Source organism: Callospermophilus lateralis, chromosome X (assembly GCF_048772815.1).
Source record: "Callospermophilus lateralis isolate mCalLat2 chromosome X, mCalLat2.hap1, whole genome shotgun sequence".
Classification (NCBI taxonomy): Eukaryota; Metazoa; Chordata; class Mammalia; order Rodentia; family Sciuridae; genus Callospermophilus; species Callospermophilus lateralis.
In genome coordinates this window covers 70,147,601-70,152,168 of record NC_135325.1, presented here as the reverse complement: position 1 = coordinate 70,152,168, position 4,568 = coordinate 70,147,601, and the positions used below count along the sequence as shown (strand labels likewise).

The following is a 4,568-nucleotide window of genomic DNA, read 5'->3' as shown; positions in this document are numbered from 1 at the left end:
ATACCACAAAGGTCTTTTGTCCCACTTAGTATATCATATTAGGAATACATGATATTAATATGTCTTACTACTACTACTATTCAAGTTACCTTTTGTTGAATTAACATAAGCCAAGGTAATTCTTTGTAATGTTTCTATTATCTCACTTGTTAAGTTAGCCCTGGATTGAATGAGACACTTTGACACTATGCCAAAATTATTTTTCTACCCATGGTTTCTTCTAATAATTTTAGCATTTGTCATTGAATCTTGCCTGTCATGATTTTAACTAAAGTATTCTAATGGCAATTTTCTATTTCCCCTTTCTTCTAAATTTCTCAATTAGAATTCTTCAGTAAGAGTTTTCATACTTTCTCCATTTAGCTATTTATTCAGTTATTCATCTACACCAGTGAACTCATGTATATTTATTTTACTCTTTGGGTTCTGTTTTATTGACATGATTGATGTTGATCAAGTATTTCTAGTTTTGGCCTTTGAAAATCAGCTGTGTCCTATTGATATACCTCAATCCCTTAATTTATCCAACAGTTTCTTACTTTCTGGCACCACAAGATATGTACTTTAAGTGAAATATACATACATATCTATGTTAATTTCAATATTTTTATATTTTAAAATATGATTTATATTGATACAACAGTCTTCAAAATTCAACCAGAGTTCATTCTAGCATCTTCCTTGCTTATTTGTAACTTTCTTCTCTGATCATGAGGAACCTCTAAATATCTTCAACATTTTTATTTATGTGTTCAAGCATAGTGTATTTGCTTTTTTGATAAAATTACTTTGAGAATTTCTGATACCTACTCCAGTGAGAAACAAACCTACCAACTATAGGATAGTTATTTTATGCAATTCTTCTTGTCTTTAGTCCTACAATATTAAGGCAAATGTTCCAAAGCTACTTAGTCCATTTTATTCCCCATGTTCTTCAATTAAGATATTAAATACATAGTTTTTATGGTTAGACATATTTGAAACAGTTTACATTTGATTTTTAGATCTCTTGATAACCAAATTTATTTTTTCTAAATTTTCACTTAACAAAATCTACCCTTTGTAAGGTACAGTTATATGGAATTTAACAAATGCATAGAGCCATGTATATACTGCCACAGTACAAAGAGTTCCATCAGTAAAAAAATTTCTCACAAATTCTCTCTTTGTAATCATTCCCTCTCCCACTCCAGCTTCTGGCAACCAGTCATCTGTTCCATATCTCTATATTATACATTTCCTAGAATTCCATATAAATAGAATCATACAATATTTAGCTTTTTGCTCAAGCTTCTTTTGTTAAGCAAAATAAAGAAATTCATCTATGTTGCACGAACCCATACTTCATTTTTGGTTGCTGAGTGGTGTGTAAAGAGATTTGTTTTTCCATTCACCTGTTGAAAACATGTTTTCTGTATTTCACTACTATACATAAATCTGCTGAAAATGGTAGCATATGGGGTTGTTAAAATATTTTTTATGTTTTTGTTACACTGGGGATTAAAACCAGATCCTTGTTCATAGTAGGCAAGCACTCTTCACTGAGCTACATCCCTTGACCATTATACAAAGTTTTGTCTTTATGCTATCATTTTTAAATTTACTTGATTAATATAGAAGAGTGGGACTTCTTGGACTTTTGTTGAGTTTTAAGAGGTTGCTAAACTATTTTTCCAAGTGCTTATATCATTTTTTTTCTTTTATAAGCAAAGAAGAGTTCCAGCTATTCCCATTTTCACTTTGTATTATCAGTTTTCTTTTTGGTCATCACAATAGGTGTGTAATTCCCTCACTGCAGTTTCACTTTGCATTTCATTGTAAATAATGATGTTGAACATATTTCCCTATGTTCATTTTACATCTGTACCCTTTCTTTGAGAAAATGTACATTAAAATCTTTTTAATATCTTATTTTTAGTTGTAGATGGACACAACTCTTTTATTTTGTTGATTTACATTTTTTGATGGCTTAGCATCCACTTTATTGTGCTTACTTATTTGTGTAATGAACAAGCAATTTACCACATCTTTCCAACATTCAAGGTAATGTAATAATAACATAAAAGTCTCCAAAGTAAATAACTGGAAATTGCACTCAATACTGCTTTAATTAGGTAAAACTACTACAGTAAAACAAATAACATTATGCAGTCCATTTTTCACTGAATTTCAGTTTGAAAACTGAACAACAGAAATCAATCTTAAGATTTGAATCATGGAAAATCTGGTATTCTTTGAAATCTTGGAAATGCATTACTATAATCACAGACATAATCTATCCCTCACTTGGAAAAAAGCCTTTTATTAATTTTGTGGAATAAAACTGAACATTGGTGGCTGGGGATGTGGCTCAAGCGGTAGCACGCTCGCCTGGCATGCGTGTGGCCCGGGTTCGATCCTCAGCACCACATACAAACAAAGATGTTGTGTCCGCCAAAAACTGGAAAATAAATATTAAAAATTCTCTCTGTCTCTCTCTCTCTCTTACTTCTCTTTAAAAAAACAAAACAAAACTGAACATTGGCTAAAATAATCTCATTGAGGTCTAAAGCCACCTGGAAAACTGGCCCAAGGAATGAAGAGAATTAAAATTTGCATTGGGATGATCAACTGCATATTTTATTAAATCACTTTGAATTAAAAGAATAAGAAATGTTTCATTGTGTTTTATTGTAAACAAATCAAAAGACTAAAGAGTCCTACCCAATTTAGAAACACAAAGTGGATGCTCAACAACTAGAGGTCACTCCAGTTGTGGGGTTTTAGAAAGTTAGTCCTTGAAGTAAATGCACCCACTCTGGCAGCAGATACAAAGAAATGGTGCTTTGGAGAGAAGATAGGGGCATTCTATGGTCATCCAGTGGATATATGAGAGTCTCAGCTGAAGATGGGGTCTTTAATCTCATAGTTTACCTTTCACTGCTCATGCCTCTGTCTTCATAAATGGTAATTTCAAAAACTCAAAGTCCTTTCTCAGTAGGGTGTGTCAGGAGGAGGTCTTGGGTAGCATATATCTTCTCATTCTGTTCTTGAATATATTTGGAGCCTTTTTTCCAAATATTCTCATGAGTTTCCATGCATAAGAAGATGGTATATCTTGTTAAACAAGCCAAACCACCTTCAAGACCTCATTGTCCGCCAAGCTTCTGTGCTTCTGGATAAAGATTATTTAGAGTTCCAACTCTCTCTTTAAATTGCTGCCTATCCATCCAGTTCTCCAATTCCATGGGGAACTTGGTCTGAAATTGGCAGCGTGTGCCACTGCTACAGTCGTCTTGAATCAACACCTTTCTGGACATCTGCAAGGACAGGACTGGCCACGCCATGCTGTGGAGTGGGCCTTCAGCTATCATGCCTGCTCAGGCCCTGTGCCCCTCACATAATGGCTACCCTGGGTAAACACCAACCTATTTATTTATTTATTTATCCATCTATTTATTTATTTATTTATTTATTTGTTTGTTTGTTTGTTTGTTTATTTATTTATTTAATGTTGTGTTAAGGATGGAACCCAGTGCCTCAAAAATACTTGGCAAGCACTCTACCACTGAGCCACAACTCCAACCCCCATTTAAAGGTTTTTCAAACTGGGTTGTTTCACTTCTTTCTTTACGTTCATAAGAGCTTATTTTGTTTTTCATTTTAAAAAATATTTTAAAATTTGTTCTAATGAGTTATACATGATGCTAGAATGCATTTTGAAACATTGTGCACAAATGGAGCACAACTTCTCATTCTTCTGGCTGTACATGGTGCAGAGTTACACCAGTAGTGTAATCATACATGCATATAGAGTAATAGTGTCTATCTCATAGAGTTAAAATTTTAATTACATGATTCAATTATACATATTAATAGGCTTCACTGCAATATCCCATACATGGATATAGTGTGCACTGTGAGTTTTTAAATATATTTTAGTTACAAGTTTGTTTTGCAAATATAAATTGCAAAGATTTTTCCCAGTGTTTTGTCTTTCCATTTTCCTAGTAATATCTTTCTAAAGAAACACATTTTAATTTTGATGAAATCTAATTTTATGATTTTAAGAAAATGGGACCTTGCTTTCTTGTCTAAAAGTTCTTTTTTAAAACTAGGTCATGGACTTTTTAAAAATTTTTTCTTTACTACAAAGTTTGTAGCTTCATGTTTTTATTTATTTACATAAGACATTCAGAGTAGGTTTTGTATGCAATATATAGAATGCATTCAAGTTCATTATTTTGCTTATGAACATCCAATTAATATTTCTAGTACATTTTTAAAAAATATTATCCTTTATCTATTGAATTCCCCTTGCAATTCTTTCCATCAGGAATCAGTTGATTATTTTTGTGAGAAACTATTTTATAATCTTAAACCTGTTCATCTTTTGTATTTCTCCACTTTTGCCAATAGCAGGCATTCTGATTATTGTGACTTTATACAGAAACTTGAAATCAAATAAATAAGTCACCTAACTTTGTACTTTTCCAAACCTGTTTTCTTTATTGTAATTCACTTGTATTTTTGTATCAATTTCGGAGTCAGGTTTTTTTATATGCACTACAAATATGTTTGGGATTTTG

General features: G+C 32.2%; 1 pseudogene; it reads right to left on the bottom strand.

The window, feature by feature from the left end:
- Positions 1-2,909: 2,909 nt before the first annotated feature.
- Positions 2,910-3,326, bottom strand: LOC143638594 (golgin subfamily A member 7 pseudogene; annotated as a pseudogene).
- Between the last annotated feature and the right edge of the window lie 1,242 nt (positions 3,327-4,568).